Raw genomic sequence first — 26,202 nt, 5'->3', positions numbered from 1 at the left:
CCCATTGGTGGATTCTGACAAAATGCTGCCTGGGAACAGCAGAGAACTGATAATTCAGGGCTATCCTTTATCTTAGAAAGTGTTGTTGTGGGCTTCCCTGGTGGCGCAGTGGTTAAAAATCGGCCTGCCAATGCAGGGGACACGGGTTCGAGACCCGGTCTGCAAAGATCCCACATGTCGCGGAGCAACTAAGCCTGTGCCCACAACTGCTGAGCCTGCGCGTTAGAGCCCGCAAGCCACAACTACTGAAGCCCGCGCATCTAGAGCCCTTGCTCCGCAACAAGAGAAGCCACCGCAATGAGAAGCCTGCGCACCGCAACGAAGAGCCCCCACTCGCCGCAACTTGAGAAAGCCCGTGCACAGCAACAAAGACCCAACGCAGCCAAAAGGGAAGTGTTGTTTCACTCCCCTCTCATGGCCCTACTTTGGCAGTTTAAAGTTTGCAAAGCCCTTTCCCGCATACCTCATTCTATTTTATTTCTGCTAATGTTTGTCTTGTACATCACTGGGTGCATCACTTCTCTTTTGATGCACCTTTTTTTTTTTTTAAGCTTTTTGGTTTTGTTGTTGGTGCCAAAATACAGTTATTAACACAAAAATTTCTCCTATTCCATGTTAGGCCAATGTAAAAACTAGACACAAAAGTGCTAAATATTGTTTTCTGTTATTCTTCAGTAAATCTGGGTTTTAAAAGATACTCATAAGGTATTTTGTTTTTACACAGTACTTTCCTCCTAATTCTTAACAGTACCTAAAATCACACATGCAATTAGAGCTTTATGCTCTGAACTTACTTGGGGAAAACAGACCAATTTTCAAATTAACTGACAAAATGCAGGAGTGTAAAGAGTTGGTGTCAATATCATTTCGTGATTCAACCCAAATCAATAAATTCACTGTCACTGCAGCACCGAAGGACGAGATATCCATCATTTCAATCAGAAAGGATACTGCTAACTGTACTGCTCTGACCTTGCGAAGATGGTCTTGTTACACAGCAGTTTCATCCAGGTGTTCTGGTCCAGGTAAGAGGTAGGTTAGATTTCCGGAGTCGATGGAGCCTGGCACCACTCTCTGCAGGTAGAGGGATGGCCAGGTCTTAGAGGACCTGGGGAAACCAGTCCACGGAGCTGTCAGGGAGATGCTGTGTGGTTACACAGTGCCCCCTCCTGGTCATTCCAGGAACACAGAAAACCTGGAGCATAATCATGACGAAAACTGGCAGATTCCTGAGCTCAAGAGAAATAGAGATGAGGGTGTGGCTGAACGATTTTTTCTGCACCTTATGAGCATAATAATACCTGGAAGGATTGGCTGTGTCTGTAAATTCCTACTGACTGGAAGCCACCAAATAAAATGGGAGACGTTGACTCCACCAGAGCAGGTCTGGCCTGGGAGTCAGGAAGACAGCCTGAGAGACTGGCGTGTGTTTGCTCACTGGGTCGAGAGCTGATTGAATCAGGAAGGGCAGGTAGAAACTAACCCTCTCTTCACCTTTGCCAGGAAATGGCACTGCGAAGCACCAGCGTGGCTAGGGCTAGGCTCGGACACAGCGGTGTGATGAGCCTATGGCTCACTGACAGATCCCTGTCTCCCACTCCTTTCCAAAGAAGGATCGCCTGGGATTGTCCAAAGCCCCCTCCCTTGCCTGGCCCTCACTGGCAGGTCAGGACTTTGCAGGGCACTCCCTGTGACGGGCGTGGACGCTCACAGAGACCTCCATGGCCAGGGAAAGACATGCTTGGTCTGACTCAGGAGGAGCCTGCAGGGTGCGGCTCACTGGCACTGAAGACAACGAAGCCTAAGGAGGAGCTCACCATCCTTGCGGGCCGTGTTCACGGAATTCCATTTTATTTTGCTGCTGGTTAAAGCTATGAAGCTGTAGGAGGCCTTGCCTGATGTTCACACGGCAAGACCACTGGCAACTGACCCTGGAGGGCCCAAGAAGACTCAGTTCAGCACTAAATTTTAAATATCTGCCTAGTACTTTCAAGATGGAAGAAACGAGAGTGTAAGGAAACCCCTTGTAATCCTCCAAGAGCTACGCCATGTAAGAACAGTGGGGCAGATAACACACACAGCGCCCTACTGGTCCAGGAAGTATGACATCCCCACAGTGAGTCTATTCCGGAGACCAGAAGAGTCCCAGGGGTAGTGGGAATGGGAGGTGGCAGGGGCGGATGCTCATCACGGATAATGCAACAGGGACGGGACCTGAACTAGAACTCTGGGCATCCAGCTGCCATCATTCGTTACTGGTTGCAACCGAACTCTGCTCTGTTAAGTACTGACAAGCATTTCATGCTGCCAATTTCCTGTCTGGAAGGATCCTTAATGCTGGAAATAACACACCACTACCAACACCAAAACCTCACCACTCAGCACTCTTTTAGCCAGAAGACAGACAAATAAATGTTAATTTTTATATTGAGAATGTACCGTGTACAGGGCCCTCTTCTAAGTACCATATGTTATTTGCTTATATCATCCTCCCAACAGGATTCTCAGCCCCATATTACACGGGAGGAAACTGAGCGGCAGAGAGGTTAAACCCCTTTCGAGGGAACCAGGATATAAACCCAGCGATCTTGCGGCAAGGACCGCCTCAGTTAAGCACCAGCTAAGCTTCTTCCCGCTCAGAATGAGGGGGTCGGATGGAGCCAGGGCTCAGAGGCTGTCCCTTGGCGGGCGTATCAGGGCTCTTTACACTTTTGTATGAATGCTTTATTTCTTGGGTACAATTTTGGAATGCCGAGCCGAGGCCGCCATCTGTCCCGGTGAAGCCGGGGAGCCTGGGGGTGCCGGCTGCTCCCTCTGGCCGGAAGCTGCTGGGGCTTGTCCAGGACGACTGTCTGCTTGCTGACAAGCAGGGCAAACAAGGGCAGCAGCTGCTCAGGGTCGACGGAAGAGCCAGCGTGGTTTGCAGAGTCAACAGACTCTAATTCGGACAAATACTGCCATGGCCCTGGCCCTGGGACAGGCAAAGCAACGACGACTGTTGACACGGGTGTTCCCACAGGCTGAGTGGGAACTGGAGTGGCCAGGAATGCGGGGTCTCCCCCACCCCCAACCCGAGCTCCCCAGGGCAAGAACAGAAACCAATCCAAAGCCACGGACACCTTTCCCATTCACTGGGAGTGTGGCCAAGGGGAGGGGAAGGCTACCTCGGAGAGGAGGGGTCTGGCCAGGTTTGTCGCTTAAATGTTCCTACCAGCTTAGCAACCCTGCAGGTTTGCCCAGGCCCGATCTCAGAAAAGCAAAATGGGGAAAGGCAATAACACGATATTTCCTATTCTGAATAAAAATTAAATAAAGAGGCAGAGAGAGAGGTGTCAGTGCATTGTCTAGGCCGGTGCATCTCAAACGTTACTGTGCGCGTGCATCACGTTGGAGCAGGTAAGTGGATCTAGGCCTCCACGCAGCCACCCCATCTGTGCATCCTGGACACGTCGCCTAGCTTTGCTGGACGTCCATCTCCACTTGAGCGATCGGCACCTGCCTCATACGGCTGCTTCGAGACAGACCGAGATGGTGCAGGTAAAAGGCAGGGCACAGTGCCTGGCACGTGCTGAATGTTCGCTAGATGGCAAATTCCTCGTTAATTCCAACAAGTTTTCATTCAACAAATACACAGCGTTGTAGGGCCCCACGTGCCCCAGGTGAGGGTGTTGGCTGCTAACACAGCTGCACTTCCTCCAGAGAGCTGCCCTCCTCAGGACACCACATCCCTGAAAATGTCTGGAAGGTTACGCCTACTGACTGGTGTAGATACAAAAGCCTGCCCCCCTTATCCCACGTGGGACAGCTCTGAGGTGCTGTTCATGTTCCAGAACTCTCCGGGGAGCAGGATGAGGCTACATGTTGGCTCAGTGTCTCCCCCGGCCTGACGCCCCTCACTCCTTGTGGATCATTTCCCTGAGAGCATGTCCTTCCTTAGTTGTTTGCATGTCTCAGACCTCCACCTCTGCTATTGCCAGGCTCAGGCGATACAGGAGTGAGGGAGAGCGACCAGCAAAGGGACAATTAATTACAGGAAGGAATTCCATAGTCATAAGGCTGGGGTGGCGTGAGAGATCATAGGATGGGTCCCTGATGCAGGAAAAGGCTCTCAGGAGCAAGAGGCACCTGACCCAGGTGGCATCCGCCAGGCACAGGGAGTACGCGGCAGAGAGAAGGTCACCTTCAAGGCTCAGCGAGGGTGTGGTGAGTCTGAGGATTTGCAGGGGCCCCTCGAAAGGCCAGTGACCAAGGAGAGGACTGACTGGCTCCAAAGTGACCCCTAATCCTTTCCTTCTGTGGACCGCTGGGGCGAGCGCGGGGCAGAATCGCCATGGCAACACAGACTGCAGCCCCTGAGGCTGTCTTCAGGATTATGCTGGCAGGACAACGCAGGTGCCCACAACCTCATGTACTGAGATTCTTGAGCTCTTCCCCGGGAAGAGCTTTGTCCAGGGTGAACCTGCACCCTCCTTCCCACCCACGGTGGAGAGAATAAGGTTGTACCTGGAGCAGTCACATCCGTAGAGAGTAGAATGGTGGATGCCCGGGGCTAGGGAGAGGGGACAGATTTTTCAGTTGGGGAAGATGGAGAAGTTCTGGAGATGGACGGTGGTGATGGTTGCACAACAAAGTGAATGTGGTAGCGCCACTGAGCTGGATACTTAAAAGCGGTTCAAATGGTAAACTTTATGTTACGTGGTTTTTTACCACAATAAAAATAAAGAAAAAAAAGAGGAAGGAAGGCTATTGTCTAAATCTAAACTCAGGGCATTGAGTGATGTCGCGTCTTATGGTGTAAGATTAAGAAGTTACCTGAGACAAAATCTATAAAACATCATTTAGTACCAGAAAGCAGATGACAAGATAACCAGGTAAGCCATAAAAAGAAACGAAACGGAGCTGTTTGTAGTGAGGTGGATGGACACAGAGTCTGTCATACAGAGTGAAGTAAGTCAGAAAGAGAAAAACAAATACCATATGCTAACACATATATATGGAATCTAAAAAAAAGGTTCTGAAGAACCTAGGGGCAGGACAGGAATAAAGACGCAGATGTAGAGAATGGACTTGAGGACATGGGGAGGGGGAAGGGTAAGCTGGGTCGAAGTGAGAGAGTGGCATGGACATATATACACTACCAAATGTAAAATAGACAGCTAGTGGGAAGCAGCTGCATGGCTAGTGGGAGATCAGCTCGGTGCTTTGTGACCGCCTAGAGGGGTGGGATAGGGAGGGTGGGAGGGAGACGCAAGAGGGAGGGGATATGGGGATGTGTGTATATGTATAGCTGATTCACTTTGTTACACAGCAGAAGCTAACACACCGTTGTAAAGCAATTATACTCCAATAAAGATGTTAAAAAAAAAAAAAAGATAACCAGGTAAGCCAGACCATATGTCTGTAGGTGGTGCTGATTCCCTCTCCTGGCAACAGCATCCGCCTGGTGAGTTCTGAGAACCCGAGCTTCGGGACTGCGTCTGGGATGATTCATCACCTTTCTGGCGAGCTACATCTCTCCTCCTCATCCACCTCTAGAATTGTGCGGAAAGCAATAAGAAGAATGCCAACAATAAGAAGAATACCAACAACCATTTCTAGCTTGAGCTCACAGAACATCAATGTCGTCTGGGCATGTCACTTGTTACAACCAGAGTAGAAAAAAGACCCTGTCTTCCCACAGCCCCGAGGGCTCCAGCAGGGTAGGGCAGTCCTCTGATGCCTGTTCAGCACAGGCCCAGCATTGGAGGGGCCCCAGGGATGAGGGAAGGAAGCCAGGAGAGAAAGACAAGGGAGAAAGGAGAAGGGCTCCCAGACCACCCAGTACCTAGCCCCTCCTTGGTCAGATAAGGGGAAGTTTGGCCCAAGACAGAGAGGTTAAGTCCAAAGTCACATGCTTTTGTTAGGTAAGCAGTGGCCCTGGCTGGGGTCAGAACCAGGCCTCCTGGTCCCTCATCAAGACTGCGTTATCCTAAAACTTGACAGTCCAGATGCCATTTGATGACTGGGTAAGTCTAATTAACTCCCACCTGGAATAACTGAACTTTTGTGTTGCTTTTATTTGTTTCTTTGATACCTAGTGTTTGCCCAGGTAAAGTCAACTTTTTAAAGATATGGAGTGGGGTCAGAGGCCTTGCTTTTTACACAGTGATAAGTATAGAAGAGTGGCCATGTCTCCACGGGTTCATTTGACTAACAAATTGAGGTTTCGTGGATCAAATTATCCACCAAAACTGCCTCCCTTGTGTTTGGCCCAAAGGAAAAAAGGAAACAAAAAATTATTGAGTCCTGCCAACGCCAGCCCTGCCCATTATCCCCTTGAATCCTCACGGAAACCCAGAGACATCATATCTGCATGGTTACAGTTGAGGCAGCTGTGGCTCAGGGTCCTAAAGAACTGGCCCAAACTCACCCCCCGGCTGAATCAGGGTGCATGGCACAGCTAACCTTTAGGCAGCACAGGGCCTAAAAGTGTTTAGCATCTGTTGAATGAATAAACGAACTCATATCCATCTGTCTACAGCATCCATACACTTGCCCCTTGACCGTATCTATAGTCATTATTTGGAAGGTGTCACAAAGACCTTAGAGATTATCCTCACTCCCAAACAGGGTGACAGTGTAGTCAGATAGGAGCTAAAAACACCTGAAAGCGAAAAAGAATAAGCAAAACAGGTTTAATGAATCATTAAAGCCGACGAAACTGAAGGAGTGGAAGGGTGTTGCACAGTTAAGCAATTAACTTGTACTGACACAGCACATTTTGGAACAATTAAGAGATAGGAGAAAATCCATGTCTGCCTGTCACCAGGCTGTCATTGTCGCTGCCACCATGGGTGAGGACCAAGAAGGCTGTCAGGTCAGCAGGGCAGCACGGACGGGGGTGTAGACCAGAAGACCGGGCTCTCGGAAATCTCTCCCATGGCTGTCCTTCCTTTTCTCACCAACAGGACAGGGTCTAAACAGAAAGAAGCCTAATAAAGACTTTGAAGCCCCCCCCGGGTGGAGAGGTTCTGCGGGCCCGCTCATCGCCTTCCCGGCAGGAGTGCCTTCTGTTTACAGGCTCTGGGAGGACCAGACCCTCCGACTGCGGGCTATGGCAGCATCTGTCCAACGAGCCGAGAAGTGATCAGTCAGGAAGAGCTACCTGGAGTTCCTGGGCCCACCCAGATGTTCCTTTCATGTCCGCCTTCCCCAGGATTCAGCGGTTTATAGCCCTGGCCTCAGGAAATCTTGGAAGTTAGTTCTGTTAAAGGAGGCAACGCACTATGCCAGCAAAACACGGTCGGGACCTGGTGACATGGGAGTTTGGCAATGATCAACTGCCCTGATGTAAGACTCGAAATTTGTTTTGAAAGAGGGGGGCTGGGGAAGGAGGTGGTGTAATCAATACTTCGAGTTTGTCCCGATTGGATGGGGTGTGTGCTTTCTTTTCCACCCTAGTTGTTGTTGAAGCTGTTTATTGAAAGGTTGTGCAAATATGATCAGTCGGCTCCAGGGCCATTAATAACCTGCTGGACAAAGCCGGCTCCGTTCCAATTGATTTCGGATTTTTGAAAATGTCAAATTCCTTGGAACAGAGATGAAAGCCCCGGAGGGGTTGGCACCGACGTGTGAGATCTTTGCCTCCGCTGGCACTGATCCAGCGGATTCCGAGCTTGAACACTGTGGCCCTGCCGTTTGCTTGCCAGTCTGCGTGAACTGGTGGTCCTGTAGCAGCGCTGGAGAGAGAGGAGGCGTCACAAACAAATACTCGAAGAAGCAAACCACGCACTCTGAAACCTCTCTCCCCACGGCGCTGCCTTCCAAAACTGTTAGATCCAAGCTCCTGAGAAAAGTTACACAAGGTTAGCTGTAGGGGACACACACACGAGAGGTGGCCAGTAGTGAGCCCGACCATTATGGCCGGAAAACACGGATTTATACCCCAGCCCGCTGGGGTATAACCTGGAGCAAAGTCATCTCTATTATAGTCACTGTGAACTGAGGATTTCACCATAAATTTCTTATTTCAGAAGAAGTATGTTCTCTGGGCCTTACCCATTTAAGAACTCAGATTCTAAACGTGGAGGCCATCAGAGCCAAGGTCTCTATAATGTCCTGATTCGGCAGCTCCGTAAGCTGGCCCACCATCAGAGCTTTGCATGCCACCATCAAAGGACACACATGGGAGACTTCCCTTGTGGTCCAGTGGCTAAGACTCCATGCTCTCAGGGCAGGGGCCCTGACCCCTGGTCGGGGAACTAGATCCCACATGCCGCAACTAAGAGTTTGCATGCTGCAACTAAAGATCCCACATGCTGCAACTAAAAAGATCCCGCGCACGACAACCAAGATCCTGCATGCTGCAAGTAAGACCTGCACAGCCAAATAAACAATAAATGTTGAAGAACAAAAAGGACACACGCAGGCAAGAAGAGAGCCATGCGTCCCGAGACGTGTCAAGACGCCAGGGCACAGCCTGCCTGGTCCATTAATTCAAGAGTCATCGGCCACAGTGTCACCGAGGGAGGCTCGCCGAGGCTGCTCCTGTCTGCAGGTCACTCTGCCCATGTTGTCCCTCCCCCGGGGTCTACCTGGGGCTCCTCTCGGGGCTATTGGGATCGGATGGTCACTGCTGCCCTCCTCTCCCTGAGGTGTCCTGCGCAAACGCCTCCTCTCCACCAGGAGTCTCATCTCATATTCCAGTTGTCGCACTGGATTCTGAGACACCCCCTTCTCCAGGTGTGCCAAGGTGGAGTTAAAATTACAAGGATCCTGCAGAATGAGAAAGACTGGGAAGAAACGTGCTACCAGAGATATCTGCGATTAACATGAACCATATTAATGTTTTCCAGTCGAGTCAAAGATCATTTTTAACTTGGGCTGGATATTTTCTCAGTTGCCTCCAGAGTTCCACTCAACGAGAGTGTATGTAATTTCTGTAGTGTGTTTGTTAAAGCCCATATTTAGAACAAAGCCATTTGGAATGTAGATTGGTACAGCCACTATGGAGAACAGTATGGAATTTCCTCAGAAAACTAAGAATAGGGCTTCCCTGGTGGCACAGTGGTTGAGAGTCCGCCTGCCGATGCAGGGGACACGGGTTTGTGCCCCGGTCCGGGAGGATCCCACATGCCGCGGAGCGGCTGGGCCCGTGAGCCATGGCAGCTGAGCCTGCGCTCCGCAATGGGAGGGGCCACAACTGTGAGAGGCCCGCGTACCGCAAAAAAACAAACAAACAAAAAACTAAGAATAGAGTTGCCATAGGATCCTGCAATCCCACTCCTGGGCGTAGATCTGGACAAAACTATAATTAAAAAAGACACATGCAGTCCTATGTTCACAGCAGCACTATTTACAATAGCCAAGACATGGAAAACAGCCTAAACGCCCATCAACAGAGAAATGGATAGAGAAGACGTGGTACATATATACAATGGAATATTACTCAGCCATAAAAAGAATGAAATAATGCCATTTGCAGAAACATGGATGGACCTAGAGATTATCATACTAAGCAAAGTAAGTCAGACAAATACTATATGGTATCACTTATATGTGGAATCTAAAACATGACACAAATGAACTTATTTACGAAACAGAAACAGACTCACAGACATAGAGAACAGACTTGTGGTTGCCAAGTGGGAGGAGGGGAGGGGAGGGAAGGAGTGGGAGTTTGGGATTAGCAGATGCAAACCAGTGTATACAGGATGGATAAACAACAAGGTCCGACTGTATAGCACAGGGAACCACATTCAACATCCCATGATAAACCGTAATGGAAAAGAATAGGAAAAAGAACGTATATATGTATACATGTATATATGTATAACTGAATAACTTTGCTGTACAGCAGAAATGAACACATTGTAAATCAACTATACTTCAATAAAATAAATTTAAAAAAATAGAACAAAGCCACTTGCTGGTGAGTGGGTCCTATACAGACTGACATGAGGGGCCACCCATGTTGAGAGAAGGGCTTCACTGAGGGCCAACAGGAAGAAAGTTAATTTTTAATGAAAGCAACTTGTATAGAAACAAAAAGTGAATTTAAAACTAGTCAATTTAAAACACATTAATGGAACAACTCAGAACTTTAAAAGAAGTACACGTTTTAATACTCATGTTAAAGTTGAAAAAACAAAACAAAAATATAACTTTTTATATTTTTGTTATTATACTTAGTATTTCATTTTCAAAAACAAACCCTGCTGTTTCAGGTATCTCAGCCTTCTAAGTGAAAGAACGCTCAGGACGGTGTGGTGAAATCTGCCCACATTAACTACCCACAGTAATCATTTTAACTATTTCTGCTTTGAACGCCTTCACCCTGGGAGAGCAAACATCTCTGGCTCTTCACAGAAGCAGATTCCCTTTGAGAACTGAGAGACTGGTGGTGTTACACGGAGGTGGCAATTTAGACTTTTTCCTCTCAATAACTTTGCTATTTCTATACTTCTTGATTAGCTCAAAACATTGAAGTAAATCAGGGCCACGGGATGGGGAGCAGGGAAGGAGGGAAGCTGAGACCTGGAGACCAGAAGGGGGTCTGAGGAAACCCCGAGAAGGTGTCAGCCACCTGCTCTGACTGAAAGCACCCCAGTTTGGTCCAGCTGAGCCCAAACCCACTGGCAGTTGCCCTAAACAGTTTACAAAGTGCCGTCAATTAGCCAGAAACAGCACAGGTTTAACACACCTTGTGGCTTTACCCTGCAAAACATTACAAGGAAGAGAGTTCCTAGGGAACACTTCTCAGCTTCATGGGTAAAGAAGATGAAGACTTCGGGAAATGCTGAAAATGTTAACAAACTCCAGAAAGGAGGCAGAGAGCCTCTCAGCTACTCGGCTGTTTCACTTCTTTTTCTCTTTTCATGGAAAGCACGAGCTCAAAGGAGCGGGGATGGGGTAACCATGACCAGAAGGCGCTGAAGCTGGAAGTGGAGCCAGGAGAAAAGCTGTGTCTCTCGCCCAGGTATGCCGCCTCCCACCCCAAGTCAGGAGTCCCCGACCGTTTCAGGTTTCAGGTTGTTTCCGGGCCGGTCAGGAATCCTGACAGTACGGACCTGGAGAGGAAGAATGCAGTTTCCTGCACTCTGCACACTGCAGCCTGCTATCATTGTCATTTATGTTGGACAAACCCTGAAAGACACAGAGACACACTCACTAAATGTTCCATCTCACAGAAGCAGCTGATGCGGTCGAGTGACCAGAAGCCAGGTGGCCCTGCAGAGCAGGAGGACCAGCTGAAAGCTCAGGTGAAAGTGAAGAGGGGAGAATGTCAAGCCTCCGTTCGGGGCCCAACAACTTAATTTCAGAATTGGGAGACCTGAGCGTCACCTCCTTGACCAAGCTTCCCATCAATGCCACCCTCTTGTGTTTCCTGATTCCCTGCTGTGGGCTCTAGAGGGCAAAACCCCTGGCTGAGATCAGGGACCACACCCACAGACCACCCAGGCCTGGCACAGGGTCCACATCTAACCCGTATTTGCCAAAAGAACAATTTCATGCATAGTAACAAAACAAAAGCAATTTTACACAATGAAAGCACAAAATTCCAAGATCAAACCATCACTGAGCTTGTGTACATCTGAGCAGGGCCACCTGGGCATGTGGGGAGGCCGGGATGGGCACCTTGGTCACAGGAAGGACCTCTGAGGGTATGTGATTGCATGTGGTGAAGAGCAATCCCACTGCCCTGGAAGATGGAATGGAACGGACCTCACGCTTCCATTACACTTTGAAATACTTGTTACATTTTGATTTTACAACTAGTAACCTCTAGTTTTTAGAAATGAAATACTGCCTACATACTGTTAACCCTATTGGCCCAAATGGTTTAAAACATCCCAACTTCAACTTTACTTTTTGCTAACAGTACAAAGTATCTACAGGTTCATTTATGTGATCAATTTCCAAGTAACCGGTGTGACTTTGGATGTCCCTTCTTCCCTCAGGAATTCAGTTTCCTTTTCTGTACTAGATTATTTAAGTGCCCCCCTGAGTCTTAAAATTCTAGAATTCAGTATAAAATGAACAGGACCTCCCTGCCAAGTGTGGCATTCTAATCTGGAAGACAGTGAGCAGGGAATCAACTCTCATCCCTCCCTCCCTCCCTCCTCTTCCCCTCTGTCCATCAAACATTTCTTTGTACCAAGCCAAACTCATTTCTCTGGTTAGGGGCATATATCGTGAGTGAGTCAGGAATACAGGTGTTCCCTCTGTAAAGGTCTTCCAGCAGGTGTCTGTGTCCTGGCTGTGAGCCTCAAGGTACCCTCAAGCAATCCAGATGACTGGACCTGTGGACGGGGACGGGGACAGGGCTAGAACGCGCGGGAGAGGAAGCCATGGGAAAACCCAGTCAAGAGCAAGGAACACAGCTGCTGGGGTGTCCCACAAGGGCGTTCGTTCACAAGATAGTTCCCTAATTCTACTGCCCCGTCGTTCAAGGACCTTCTCAACGTCTCTGCCCCTGAGAGATCATTTGAAAGGAGACCAAGGCAGGAATGATCACTTTCCTCGGGCTCAAATTTACCATATGCTCTATCAGGAGGCGTAAGAAATCTGGTCCATTCTTACATATTGATAATTCTATGTTCCAGAGCAGATGCGGTGGTGTCTTAAACTTTCATTGTCCTGCCTTTGGGAGTTGTAGACAATCACAGTGTATTGTCTTTTTTGTTTTGTTTTATTTGAAAGCTAACCCCAAGAAGCATTATAAGCTAGAAACGGGAACTCTCGAAGGGGCCAGGATGTAGTGAATGCCTCCTAGGAAATGCCTCCCCTGCATCTCTTTGTTTCCTGGCGGTGGGAGTGTGGGGTAGAGCGCAGTTCTTCTCAGGTCTGCTCCCACCCACTTCACACACAGCAGAGTGGACAGGGCCGGAGAGCCGGGGCTGCCCCCTGGCCACCTCCCTGGCACACCTGGCCCAATGCCTGCAGTGAGGCCACCCTGGTGCTGCTGACCCCAGGGCAGAACATCGGTAAATGCAATCACCACCCACCCTGTGTGCACTTTATCAGGGAAATGGAGATCTGGCCTCCCAGGACCAGGCAAGAGTCGGGGGCCCAGAAACCTCAGGGCTCCTCTGACTTGGGCGGGGGGTCATCAGATGGTTTAACAGGGGCTGTTGGGGACACACGTGGGGCAGACCAGCTCTCCGTCCCCCGCCCAGGGACAGTACCTGGGACAGGTCTGCAGCGCCAGCACCCAGGCCTAGGTCTCCCTGGGGCATCTTGTCAGTGATGTGCATATTTCAGAAATTGTTAGACACGGAGGACCAACTGTCAAAACCTGAGGGTCTGGACAGAAGCAAGGCCTTGCTCTCCCCAATCAGCTTTCCTGAGTTTCCAGTGAACCTGCCCCGAGGAAGGAACGGCTCCATTAGAGGCAGAAAGCAGTTCTTGGAGGAAGACGCCATAGATGATTGTGACAAGGTCACCTTTGTCTGCAGAGGGGAGTCCATGCTCCCAAAGAGCAAGGACGGGGGCAGGGGAGAGTCTAACCTCAAAGCTCCAGGACAGATGGACAGGCAGAGAAGGGCTGGTGACCATGCAGCTTGTCTGGGCGGGCTCAGGAAAGTCCCAGCCCCCCACGGCTCCCAAGTCAGCATCCAATAGAGAAAGCAGACAGCATTGCAAAAAAAACAAATGACAAACACATCCCCACAAAAGAAAATAAGCTAACTGAACTAACTAAAAGGTTCACCCTGGCTCAAGGGAGGTTAGGAGACCAGACACGTGCTACTTTGCCCCGTAAACCAGCATGTGAATGACCCCAGAGACATCGCTGCTCACCCCTTGCTTGAGGACCAGCCTCTTCCGGTTCCCCTCCCCCCACCCCGATTGATGGGTCCGTCCCTGCACTTCACGTCTTGTGGGACAGTGACACCTGCTGACAGCCACGGTTACTAGGCGCCAGTGCTCAGAAATTAAATGGCCCCTTATCCCTTACCTGAGAGCTCTGCGGGAGAGCGGCGCAAGCACAACAGCGAGGGTTTACCCGCTGCTCCTCCGCCCTCTTTGTGGCACTTTCAGTCTCCGAAGCAGCAAAAATAGCCTCAGGAGTGTCCACAACAAAATACCCTTCCTCCCCTCACCCTGCACAGAGGGCGTGAGAGTCACGGCTCGTGCACGCGCGCGCGCGCGCGCACACACACACACACACACACACACACCCCTCCATGTTAGAGACGAGAAGGGAGGGCCCAGTGACAGCTAAGGCACTTGGAAAGGTTACTGAAAAGGGATGCGAGTCTCTTCCCAGCACAGGGGAGACCCAGCCGCACTGGTCCAGGCGACCTGCTCAGTGAGTTAACGAGGAAGTCAGTGATCTCTTCCGAGACAGGCCAATCCACACACTCAGTGATCTAGCTCACTGCTTCCTGCAAAATCACCGTCATTCCTCTCGTTCCCCAGTTCTTGCCCTGGAACAGGCAAGGGCTGCTGAGCTGTCAGAGGAGCCCAGTTTTGAAAGATAAATTAATGAGTTCATTCAACAAACGGTTATGGAGTGTGTCTATAGCCAGCCACTATATGCTGCCAGGAAAACAGAGAACAAGACCAGTAACACAAACGTGAAACATGAAGGATGCTCACGTTGTAGGTGGGAGAGAAACAGATAATAAATAAGGGACAAAGACACTTCCAGTGTCATAAGGGAGAGGACACACGATCACGATTTTATCGTTGAGGGCACAGAGTGAAGGCCTCCCTTAGACAGGTGGCATTTGGATCCAAGCAGCTCAGAATGAACCTGACGAACCAGCCAGGAACGGGAAGACCGCTCCCAGGAGGGGCTGCCAGGTGCCCAGACCCGCAGCAGGATGCTGAGGGGGAGCAGCGGGGGCACAGGAGAAAGCAGGAGATGCGTAGAGGGAGGCAGGCTACCTGTGCAGGTATCAGCCTGGAAGGTGACTCTTTTATCCTAGAGAAATGGGCGCTTCCCTACAATCCAGGCGAGTATGAGGTGTGTCAGATTTATGCTGCCGAAATGGCATTTCCCCTTTAGAAAAGAATGTTTTGCCCCAGATGGAAGTCTCGTTGGGACAGGAATGAACAGAACCTTCCCAGTGGCAACGGTTTATTGTAGAGGAAGTAAATCAGATACTGTGTTTGGTGGTGAAATCATGGGCAGATTCTTGTCAGTAGGAGGACAGTGACAGTCAGGCTCCAGCAAGAGAGGTGACCATGTGGTGACAGTGCCACCAGGTGGGGCTGTGGCCTCGAAAGTGGGGCCTGGCCCAACCCGCCTGGAAACCCGCCGGCTTTTCTTTCCCCAGAGGGAAAGGGAGCTGCCGGCCATCTCAAATATCAACATACACATTTCTTTGCTTTGTTTTCCCAGAATATGAACTCTTTCTCTTCCCCCTTTCATATCGTCTTGTGTCTGGAGGTCTCCTCCGCCCCAGCAGCCGGTCACTGGGCCAGTGCAGCCCCATGGGGAGGAGGGGAAGGATGGGACGTTCAGGGAAATCGGCCCTAATGATATTCCTAATAGGAGCCTGCTTGTCCGAGGTGTGAAGCTCGGGCACAAACTCCATGACAGAAAAGCACTTCTCCGTAGGGATAATTCAGGAGACGGAGGACAAGCAGGGATCACCTGAGTCCTTAGCAAGCCCAGCGTGGTGCCAGCTGGCCAACGTCACCGACTCCTAGAGGAAGGCCTGTTATTGGCCCTGACGTAGATAAGGAATCCGAGGCTCAGAGAGGTTAAGTCAGTCACCCAAGTCACAGATTTGAACCCAGACACTGACTGCACAGCCAGATTTACTCCCTGTGAATCAAGGACAAACGGCGCTTTCCAGATGAGTACAAGTGAGGATGCTGTTAAATCAGCTGCTGCACTCCTCTAGTTTGGAAAAGGAAGATGAATCCGGTTTTGGACAGATTTGTTTTGGGTACGGCAGGAGGCAAGCTTTTGTTTCCTGGAGTATTTTAGGAAGTTTCATGGGAGGTTAAGTGCTGAGGAAAGGACAGGAGATGCACAAGAGAGGAGGACATGGCAGGAGAGGGCCCAGCCTGGACCAGGGCCTGGAGGCAGGACTGATCCTGGAACAGCCTCCAGGACAGCCCTGCAAGGCCCTACCCAGCACGGCCATTGGGAGACCTGGCAGGGAAACGCCAATGGCCAACAGTCTGTTGTCACAGGTGTCCTACTGTCATCTGCTCTGCCACCTCCCGCTCTCATGGGATCTGTGGCCTCTGAGGCTTTGAGTTTCCCCCCAGGGCTGGAGATTTCAGAGACCTGCACCTGTTAAAGGAGAGGCTAGCCGGGCACAGGGGGCAGGACATCTGCCCAGCAGTGGGTGGGTCTCAGACAGTGGAGGGCCTTGGGCACCAATCAAGACACTGGGGTTTTAGAAACAGACTCACAGACAGAAAGCAAACTTATGGTTACCAAAGGGGAAAACGGGGGCGGGGGAGGGATAAACAGAACTATGGGATTAACAGATACAAACTACTATACATAAAATAGATAAACAACAAGGATTTACTGTAAAACACAGGGAACTATATTCAATATCCTATAATAAACTATAATGGAAAATAATCTGAAAAAATACATATATAACTGATTCACTTTGCTCTACACCTGAAACTAACACAATATTGTAGATCAACTATACTTTTAAAAAAAGGACACTGGGCTTTCCGTCCTAAGCCATGAAAGGGTTGGCACAGGGGAGTGACATGGTGAAAACTAGGTTTTCAGAAAGATAAACCAATGTCGGATTTAGGATTGATCAGCAACTGAGAGCTAGGGTGGCCAGAAGGATTATTTGATTAGCCAACCAATTGCGATTTCTTGTCTGCACTGCTTCCACAGACAGAGATGTCCCTTCCTGCCCGCCTCATTGCCCTCCACCTGGGGACACTCCCATTCATCCTTATGATCCAGCTGTAGGCTCTTCTCTCTGGAAAAGCCCCAGCCCAGCTCTGAGGCATGGCATCTCCAAGCATGCGTAACCCACATAACAAGTGCGTAACCCACAGTACTGCACTTGTTTAACAGGTCTATCTGCTTCCTGAACAGCTAGCAACTTGAAGACAGGGGTTGTGTTTTCTCCATTTTTATAACCAGCGTTCAGCTCAGCATGACAGACTGTGACGCTGAATGAATGATGAGGGATGAACAGTGAGGGCTGGATGAATGAATGAATGAATGCCTGGGTGACAACCCCGAGCAGAGTGATACTGGATGTCAGGAAAAGGAGTGGGCAGCGTAAGGAGCACCCTCTCCCTGTCTGACGAGCCTCCCAGCCACGCTGGAGCCCTTCTCTGTGCAGATGGGTGTCGTGGGCAGGGACACTGTCGCTCTGAGTGCGCAGAATGTCTAACCCGCCCGGTGGTTGCAGCTGCCTGCGAAGCCACTTTCTCCACAGGACCCAGAGCTGCAAGTGCACTTTGATCAAGCTGGCCCTTTCGTATCACTTTGTGCCACCTGCCAGGGCCACAGGCCACGTGAGTTTTCTACCTCTGGACTAATGATTATTTTCTAGGAGACAAATACAAATCACCGTTTGTACTGTAGCAACTGTGCTTCTATATGAACCCTCACTGAGACACTGTGTCACTTTTACATTTGTGTTACTGGCTTGTCACACACCTGAACGTTCTCCGCCAGTGACACCAGTCTGCCTCTGCTGGTATCTATGCTTTGTCCAAAGAACGCTCCTTGAGCCCTGGAAATTACAGTTGACACCTGCATCATTTCCTTCTCTGGGAAGAAGCAGAACACCAAAAAGGAGAAACTCCAGAACTGGATGTGGCCTTAACAGACACAAACCTATGGCCGTTTCCCCAGTTACCCAGCTCTGAAGCCTCCCCGTTTGGGAGAGGTCAGATGGCAGAGTGGTCAAGTGTTATATCCCACCTCTGCTCATCGTTGGCTGTGTCACCTCGGGCAACTTACTTAACCTGAGCCTCAGCACTGCCATCTGTCGGACTAAGTCAGTGTCACACCTACACAGAGACAGCATGGGCAAGCACTGCAAACGTGCACTGTCCTCATCTCCCTGGGAGCCGGCCTCTCTGGCCCCGCCTCCGAAAGCCTGGTCCACAGCTGGGATGAGGCCGTTCTGGATACTGCAGAATGAGGACTGAACAGAACTGTGTGTTACCAGGTCTCCATCAACCCGGAACACAGCCTCTTAAGTGGGACACAATGAGGTTTTCAGCAGGTCCGCAAGTGGTTTCTCTGACGATTGTCAAGCATGAATCACCACGTCTGGGCCAATCCTGCCTTCCTCCAGCCTCCCAGGCTCTGTAGGGGCACGGGACATTGTCCTTCAAAGGGTGGAGTTGCGCCTCCCAAATCCACATCTTCCCAGAAAGACGTCTATCCTTCTAAACTCCAATGGCCTTCTTTGGGGTTTCAGACAGAACAATATGAGGACAGGATGTCAACCAGCCATGTGGCGTCTGAGTGCAGAGCAGCCGCCACCACGCTAGACCATCAGGAACACGCAAAACGCAAGGACTCAGTAAATATTTACTGAGCGCTTTACACGCAAGGCACAGCCCTTGACTGTGGCCCTGTGTGGGAAAATAATCATGATTTCCCCAGTGAGTAAGTCAGCTTGTGTTTATCTTCCGTATGTTTTTTAACCAAGATACGTTATGGTTCCCTTCGTGGTGGGTAATGCTTAGCAACCAATTGCTTTGGATTTATTCCAGTTGGCAGAATATCCTAAGTTGGGTTTTTGCCTTTTTGCCCCCTGACAACTCACCCGAGCATCTATTTTACTGCCTCTGTGTGCAATGCCCGAAGCCATGTGTCTGTTACTCAAATCATTCCTTCGCTTTCCCATTTCCACACGCAGGAGCCTGGCACACACCTTCATTGCCATGTGAGATCGATGCCCTATCTTGCCTTCCTGGTTGCAAAGTTCTTTCCTCTGACCAAGACTGTGGCCACAGGACACACCACCAGGGCACGCCGCAGTGTCTGCTTCGTCAGGACACATCCCACCACCCGGTGGGGCTGGAGCTCCTTTCCCAGGATGCATCCGTCCACCAGCTGGTGTGGTTGCCTCCTGGGCCGGCTCTTCCAATTTCCCTAAGTCTCCCCGACGTCGGGTCTTCTTTCGGGGCCTCAAGGTCAAGCTGAGACCGGGCAGGTGCACCAGCATCCTGAAAGAGGCAGCCGGATAACCCAGCCTTGTAACCCAGCACAAGCAACCCAGCCACTCTCATCAGCAAAAAGAGGGTGATAAAGAGAACCTGCCTGGCGGGGGTAGTTACGTTGCTTCTGGGTTTCTTCAGGCCACGCCAACTAGACCTCATTTTGGCATTCCTGAAGCCTGGGCTGCGTGGGCCTTCTCTCTCCACCCAATTCCTTCCCAGTTGGCCCTGGCTGTGCCTGGCTGGACTTCCCTGTCCCCAGGAGCAGTGCCCAGCCATGCCCTGGGGTCGGCCACTGCGCCCCCCGAGCCCCGTACCTTGGCCTACTTTGGTGGGATGGGAAGATGAGACACTTGGTGCTTTGTCCCAAAGCCTGCAGGACCCACAACACTGAAGCTGTGGAAAAGACCCAAACACCCAATTCCCATAAAGAATTAGGATCCTTCCTTGCCTACGGTAATTTCTTGCAGTTTTATTTTTCTGATAGAATAGCAATAACTTGCCTTCCCTGTATCAGGAAGTTTGCTTTTCTTTTCCTCTTGTCTCTTGTTTGTCTCTCTCTTCTCCTGTCCTCCAACACCCTCTCCATACTTTACCACTTGAAAGTAACGCAAATTAAATGGGATGAAAAGAGGCATCTTGATCCACCAGCTCTGGGCAAAGGGAAATTTGCATCTCTTCAGTTCCTCCTAATCATTCATTTCCTTTCTCTCTTCCCCATCTTGAAAATAATTGCTGCATGACTAGTTTTCCCTGGATGAGAACTAGAAGTGGTGAGGCTGTCGGCAGTGACTGAGCGTGCCCTTCCAGAATCTTCAGTGGCGGTGAATTTTGACGGCGCGCTCCTAAGTGTGGCCGTGTCCCTACAACAGAAGGAGGGGCAGCGGATGCAGCAAGCAACACTCCTCCGTAAGCATGTCGCTACGTCATTATCATATTTAATATTTATGGCCCACTTACAGTATATCTGGTGTTAAGTGGAGGTATAAAAAGTTCAAAGTCGCTCCCCACAGATACACCAGAAATACATCTACGCGTGGAACAACTCCTACGGAGCACCTACTGAACGCTGGCAGAAGACCTCAGACCTCCCAAAAGGCAAGGAACCCCCCACGTACCTGGTTAGGGCAAAAGAAAAAACTAAACAGAGACAAAAGGATAGGGACGGGTCCTGCACCAGCGGGAGAGAGCTGTGAAGGAGGAAAAGTGTCCACACACTAGGAAGCCCCTTCGCGGGTGGAGACTTCGGGAGGCGGAGTGGGGGAGCTTGGGAGCCGCGGAGGAGAGCACAGCAGCAGGGGTGCGGAGGGCAAAGCGGACAGATTCCAGCGCAGAGGATCGGGCCGACCAGAACTCGCCAGCCGAGAGGCTTGTCTGCTCGCCCGCCGGGGCGGGCGGGACTGGGAGCTGAGGCTCCGGCTTTTGTCGGAGCGCCGGGAGAGGACTGGGGTTGGCGGCGTGAACACAGCCTGCAGGGCGTTAGTGCACCGCGAGAGAGTCCGGGGAAAAGTCTGGACCTGCCGAAGAGGCAAGAGACTTTTACGTCCCTCTTTGTTTCCTGGTGCGCGAGGAGAGGGGATTAAGAACGCTGCTTGAGAGAGCTCCAGGGACGGGCGCTAGCCGCGGCTAGAAGTGCGGAGCCCAGAGACAGACATGAGACGCTAGGGCCGCTGCTGCCGCCACCAGGAGGCCTGTGTGCGAACACAGGTCACTAGCCACACGCCCTTCCGGGGAGCCTGTGCAGCCCGCCACTGCCGGGGTCCCGGGATCCAGGGACAACTCCCCCGGGAGAACGCACGGCGAGCCTCAGGCTGCAACGTCACGCCGGCCTCTGCCGCCGCAGGCCCGCCCCACACTCCGTGACCCTCCCTACCCCCCGGCCTGAGTGAGCCAGAGCCTCCGAATCAGCGGCTCCTTTAACCCCGTCCTGTCTGAGCAAAGAACAGACGCCCTCCGGCGACCTACACGCACAGGCGGGGCCAAATCCAAAGCTGAGCCCCTGGGAACTGTGAGAACAAAGAAGAGAAAGGGAAATCTCTCCCAGCAGCCTCAGAAGCAGCGGATTAAAGCTCCACAATCAACTTGATATACCCTGCATCTGTGGAATACCTGAATAGACAACGAATCATCCCAAATTAAGAAGCCCTGTGGATGAAAGGCTCTTGGGGCTGCAGCCAGGAGTCAGTGCTGTGCCTCTGAGGTGGGAGAACCAACTTCAGGACACTGGTCCACAAGAGGCCTCCCAGCTGCACATAATATCAAACAGCAAAAATCTCCGAGAGATCTCCATCCCAGCCAGCACCCAGCTTCACTCAACGACCAGCAAGACACAGGGCTGGACATCCTATGCCAAACAACTAGCAAGACAGGAACACAACCCCACCCATTAGCAGAGAGGCTGCCCAAAATCATAATAAGTCTACAGACACCCCAAAACACATCACCAGACGTGGACCTGCCCACCAGAAAGACAAGATCCAGCCTCATCCACCAGAACACAGGCCCTAGTCCCCTCCACCAGGAAGCCTACACAACCCACTGAACCAACCTTAGCCACTGGGGACAGACACAAAAAACAACAGGAACTACGAACCTTCAGCCTGCAAAAAAGGAGACCCCAAACACAGTAAGATAAGCAAAATGAAAAGACAGAAAAACACACCGCAGATGAAGGAGCAAGATAAAAACCCACCAGACCTAACAAATGAAGAGGAAATAGGCAGTCTACCTGAAAAAGAATTCAGAATAATGATAGTAAGGTTGATCCGAAATCTTGGAGATAGAATGGACAATAGAATGGACAAAATGCAAGAATCAGTTAACAAGGACCTAGAAGAACTAAAGATGAAACAAGCAATTATGAACAACACAATAAATGAAATTAAAAGTACTCTAGATGGGATCAATAGCAGAATAACTGAGGCAGAAGAACGGATAAGTGACCTGGAAGATAAAATAGTGGAAATAACCAATGCAGAGCAGAATAAAGAAAAAAGAATGAAAAGAACTGAGGACAGTCTCAGAGACCTCTGGGACAACATTAAACGCACCAACATTCGAATTATAGGGGTTCCAGAAGAAGAAGAGAAAAAGAAAGGGACTGAGAAAATATTTGAAGAGATTATAGTTGAAAACTTCCCTAATATGGGAAAGGAAATAGTTAACCAAGTCCAGGAAGCACAGAGAGTCCCATACAGGATAAATCCAAGGAGAAATACGCCAAGACACATATTAATCAAACTGTCAAAAATTAAATACAAAGAAAACATATTAAAAGCAGCAAGGGAAAAACAACAAATAACACATAAGGGAATCCCCAGAAGGTTAACAGCTGATCTTTCAGCAGAAACTCTGCAAGCCAGAAGGGAGTGGCAGGACATACTGAAAGTGATGAAGGAGAAAAACCTGCAACCAAGATTACTCTACCCAGCAAGGATCTCATTCAGATTTGATGGAGAAATTAAAACCTTTACAGACAAGCAAAAGCTGAGAGAGTTCAGCACCACCAAGCCAGCTTTACAACAAATGCTAAAGGATCTTCTCTAGGCAAGAAACACAAGAGAAGGAAAAGACCTATAATAACGAACCCAAAACAATTTAGAAAATGGGAATAGGAACATACATATCGATAATTACCTTAAATGTAAATGGACTAAATGCTCCCACCAAAAGACACAGATTAGCTGAATGGATACAAAAACAAGACCCTTATATATGCTGTCTACAAGAGACCCACTTCAGACCTAGAGACACATACAGACTGAAAGTAAGGGGATGGAAAAAGATATTCCATGCAAATGGAAACCAAAAGAAAGCTGGAGTAGCAATTCTCATATCAGACAAAATAGACTTTAAAATAAGGACTATTAAAAGAGACAAAGAAGGACACTACATAATGATCAAGGGATCGATCCAAGAAGAAGATATAACAATTGTAAATATTTATGCACCCAACATAGGAGCACCTCAATACATAAGGCAAATACTAACAGCCATAAAAGGGGAAATCGACAGTAACACATTCATAGTAGGGGACTTAAACACCCACTTTCACCCATGGACAGATCATCCAAAATGAAAATAAATAAGGAAACACAAGCTTTAAATGATACATTAAACAAGATGGACTTAATTGATATTTATAGGACACTCCATCCAAAAACAACAGAATACACATTTTTCTCAAGTGCCCATGGAACATTCTCCAGGATAGATCATATCTTAGGTCACAAATCAAGCCTTGGTAAATTTAAGAAAATTGAAATTGTATCAAGTATCTTTTCTGACCACAACGCCATGAGACTAGATATCAATTACAGGAAAAGATCTGTAAAAAATACAAACACATGGAGGCTAAACAATACACTACTTAATAATGAAGTGATCACTGAAGAAATCAAAGAGGAAATCAAAAAATACCTAGAAACAAATGACAATGGTGACACAACGACCCAAAACCTGTGGGATGCAGCAAAAGCAGTTCTAAGGGGGAAGTTTATAGCAATACAAGCCCACCTTAAGAAGCAGGAAACATCTCGAATAAACAACCTAACCTTGCACCTCAAGCAATTAGAGAAAGAAGAACAAAAAAACCCCAAAGTTAGCAGGAGGAAAGAAATCATAAAAATCAGATCAGAAATAAATGAAAAAGAAATGAAGGAAACGATAGCAAAGATCAATAAAACTAAAAGCTGGTTCTTTGAAAGGATAAACAAAATTGATAAACCATTAGCTAGACTCATCAAGAAAAAAAGGGAGAAGACTCAAATCAATAGAATTAGAAATGAAAAAGGAGAAGTAACAACTGACACTGCAGAAATACAGAAGATCATGAGAGATTACTACAAGCAACTCTATGCCAATAAAATGGACAACCTGGAAGAAATGGACAAATTCTTAGAAAGGCACAACCTGCCAAGACTGAATCAGGAAGAAATAGAAAATATGAACAGACCAATCACAAGCACTGAAATTGAAACTGTGATTAAAAATCTTCCAACAAGCAAAAGCCCAGGACCAGATGGCTTCACAGGCGAATTCTATCAAACATTTAGAGAAGAGCTATCACCTATCCTTCTCAGACTCCTCCAAAATATAGCAGAGGGAGGAACACTCCCCAACTCATTCTACGAGGCCACCATCACCCTGATACCAAAACCAGACAAGGATGTCACAAAGAAAGAAAACTACAGGCCAATATCACTGATGAACATAGATGCAAAGATCCTCAACAAAATACTAGCAAACAGAATCCAACAGCACATTAAACGGATCATACACCATGATCAAGTGGGGTTTATTCCAGGAATGCAAGGATTCTTCAATATACGCAAATCAATCAACGTGATACACCATATTAACAAATTGAAGGAGAAAAACCATATGATCATCTCAATAGATGCAGAGAAAGCTTTTGACAAAATTCAACACCCATTTATGATAAAAACCCTGCAGAAAGTAGGCATAGAGGGAACTTTCCTCAACATAATAAAGGCCATATATCACAAGCCCACAGCAAACATCATCCTCAATGGTGAAAAACTGAAAGCATTTCCACTAAGATCAGGAACAAGACAAGGTTGCCCACTCTCACCACTCTTATTCAACATAGTTTTGGAAGTTTTCGCCACAGCAATCAGAGAAGAAAAGGAAATAAAAGGAATCCAAATCGGAAAAGAAGAAGTAAAGCTGTCACTGTTTGCAGATGACATGATCCTATACATAGAGAACCCTAAAGATGCTACCAGAAAACTACTAGAGCTAATCAATGAATTTGGTAAAGTGGCAGGATACAAAATTAATGCACAGAAATCTCTGGCATTCCTATATACTAATGATGAAAAATCTGAAAGTGAAATCAAGAAAACACTCCCATTTACTATTGCAACAAAAAGAATAAAATACCCAGGAATAAACCTACCTAAGGAGACAAAAGACCTGTATGCAGAAAATTATAAGACACTGATGAAAGAAATTAAAGATGATACAAATAGATGGAGAGATATACCATGTTCTTGGATTGGAAGAATCAACATTGTGAAAATGACTCTACTACCCAAAGCAATCTACAGATTCAATGCAATCCCTATGAAACTACCACTGGCATTTTTCACAGAACTAGAACAAAAAATTTCACAATTTGTATGGAAACACAAAAGACCCCGAATAGCCAAAGCAATCTTGAGAACGAAAAATGGAGCTGGAGGAATCAGGCTTCCTGACTTCAGACTATACTACAAAGCTACAGTAATCAAGACAGTATGGTACTGGCACAAAAACAGAAATATAGATCAATGGAACAGGATAGAAAGCCCAGAGATAAACCCACGCACGTATGGTCACCTTATCTTTGACAAAGGAGGCAGAAATGTACAGTGGAGAAAGGACAGCCTATTCAATAAGTGGTGCTGGGAAAACTGGACAGCTACATGTAAAAGTATGAGATTAGATCACTCCCTAACACCATACACAAAAATAAGCTCCAAATGGATTAAAGACCTAAATGTAAGGCCAGAAACTATCAAACTCTTAGAGGAAAACATAGGCAGAACACTCTATGACATAAATCACAGCAAGGTCCTTTTTGACCCACCTCCTAGAGAAATGGAAATAAAAACAAAAGTAAACAAATGGGACCTAATGAAACTTAAAAACTTTTGCACAGCAAAGGAAACCATAAAGAAGACAAAAAGACAACCCTCAGAATGGGAGAAAATATTTGCAAATGAAGCAACTGACAAAGGATTAATCTCCAAAATTTACAAGCAGCTCATGCAGCTTAATAACAAAAAAACAAACAACCCAATCCAAAAATGGGCAGAAGACCTAAATAGACATTTCTCCAAAGAAGATATACAGAGTGCCAACAAACACATGAAAGAATGCTCAACATCACTAATCATTAGAGAAATGCAAATCAAAACGACAATGAGATATCATCTCACACCAGTCAGAATGGCCATCATCAAAAAATCTAGAAACAACAAATGCTGGAGAGGGTGTGGAGAAAAGGGAACCCTCTTACACTGTTGGTGGGAATGTAAATTGATACAGCCACTGTGGAGAACAGTATGGAGGTTCCTTAAAAAGCTACAA

General features: G+C 48.4%; 1 long non-coding RNA gene across 1 annotated transcript; it reads right to left on the bottom strand.

Annotated features, from left to right (window-relative positions):
* Window positions 1–6,677: 6,677 nt before the first annotated feature.
* On the bottom strand, window positions 6,678–14,072 carry LOC132413571 (uncharacterized). The gene is made up of 3 exons (XR_009516772.1): window positions 13,937–14,072; window positions 7,145–7,718; window positions 6,678–6,955 (listed from the first exon to the last, which is right to left on the bottom strand). It is a non-coding gene; the product is annotated as an uncharacterized lncRNA (long non-coding RNA).
* Window positions 14,073–26,202: the final 12,130 nt, after the last annotated feature.

This window comes from Delphinus delphis, chromosome 18 (assembly GCF_949987515.2).
Source record: "Delphinus delphis chromosome 18, mDelDel1.2, whole genome shotgun sequence".
NCBI classification, from domain to species: domain Eukaryota; kingdom Metazoa; phylum Chordata; class Mammalia; order Artiodactyla; family Delphinidae; genus Delphinus; species Delphinus delphis.
The sequence above is the reverse complement of the archived record's forward strand: the minus strand, read 5'-3'. Positions and strand labels throughout refer to the sequence as shown.